Here is a 1,931-nt window from a genome sequence, read left to right on the forward strand (position 1 = left end):
TGGTTTTCTCTGAATAACCATAATATCATGAGTGGTTTTTCTTCGGTACTTTTCTGCATATTTAAATTTATCCAAGATAATAATAACAAAATATTATTGCCACAAGTTAATTAGTATTCCTGTTTCTCACTGCTGGCCCTAACGCTTGATGCAGGCGGACACACCCCTGCATCCTCCTGGGCGGATCAACAGCCCCTGAAGTCAGTGTCTTCCTTCCTCTCTCACAGCCCAGGAGGAGCACTCCCAGTTGCTTTTGAGTAGAGCAATTCCCGAATATTACTAATTGATTTTATCCTGCGGATTTAGAATTAGATAGTTTGAAGCAGAGTGAGGAATTCTTCCTGAAATAATGAATGCAAATTAATGTGAAAGTAGATCCCCAGGATTTCCTGTAAGAATCTTTTATTACAGTGACAGGAGTTTTTACAAGTACTTATCATAAATAATTCATTACCTCCCGGTGGCATGCCAGATACCAGACATGACTGTTACCATGGGAACATCAATGTTTATATACAGTTTTACTTTTATGCCCCGCAGCAGAAATGAAGCTGGCATTATCTCAATGGTACAGATGGGAAATTTAAGCCCAGGTCCGACAAGAATGGAAGAAGATCTTCTGACACCCTTTCCAGGTGCCTTGGAGGTTAGAGCTGGAAGCCTCTTCAGGCCCCGGACACTGCAAACTTGATTGAGCACTGACCTCTGGCAGCATCTCACAAAGTCAGATAGCCTGGTTACCATGACATCGACAGAAAGAGAAGAGGGTGCAACTCCATGGCTTAGAAGCACCTCAGAGGTGAAGGACAACAAACCCAGTGAGAAAGAGCCCTAGTAATGACCTGTACTTTTTTCAGGGAGGAGGTGCTGGAACGATCAGGAAAGAACAGAACAGTGGGCAAATGGCTTCTATAGAGGTCTAAATACAGGCATGTACACATGCAAATATATTTATATATGACGATGGGGAAATAAATCTATGTGCATATATTCATAGGTTTAGTATTAAGGTAGCAGATGGACATCGGGTCCCTACTCAAGTACTCCCATGCAAGAACACTTTGTTCTATTAAACTGGCATTCCATGATGCTCACCTTCCCAACAGGATCACTGAATACAAAGTGGGTGCATAAGCAAATGTGGTGAAGAAAGCTGATGGTGCCTGGCTATCAAAAGATATAGAGTCTGGGGTCTAAAAGGCTTGAAGATAAACAAGAGGCCATCTAGCCGAGAAGCAACAAAGACAAAGCCCACATGGAAGAGGCACACCAGCTTGTGTGATCACGAGGTATTGATAGGATCAGGTATCGGGCATCAAAGAACAAAAACCCATATCATTGTAAATGAGGGGGAGCATGGAGTGGAAACCCCAAACCCATCTATAGGTAACTGGACATCCCCTTACAGAAGTGTAGTGGCGAGGAGACAAGCCAGTCAGTTTGCAGTGTAGCAACAATGAAACATACAACTTTCCCCTAATTCTTTAATGCTTCTTCTCCCCACCCACCCACCCCCAACTATCATGATCCCAATTCTACCTTACAAAGCCAGCTAGACCAGAGCATATACACTGGTACAGATCAGAGCTGGAAACAAAGGGAAACCAGGACAGATAAACCCCTCAAGACCAATAATGAGAGTAGTGATACCAGGGTAAGGTGGGGGAGAAAAGGAGAACCGATCACAATGATCTACATATAGCCCCCTCCCTGGGGTATGGACAACAGTAAAGTTGGTGAAAGGAGACATCAGTATAAGCCACGAAAAAAAAAATTATCAAGGGTTCATGAGGGAGGGAGGGAAGGAGGATGGGAGACGGAAGGGGGGAAATGAGGAGCTGATACCAAGGGTTCAAGTAGAAAGCAAATGTTTTGAGAATGATGATGGCAACAAATGTACAAATGTACTTGACACAATGGATGGATGGATG

Source organism: Tenrec ecaudatus, chromosome 9 (assembly GCF_050624435.1).
Source record: "Tenrec ecaudatus isolate mTenEca1 chromosome 9, mTenEca1.hap1, whole genome shotgun sequence".
NCBI lineage: Eukaryota > Metazoa > Chordata > Mammalia > Afrosoricida > Tenrecidae > Tenrec > Tenrec ecaudatus.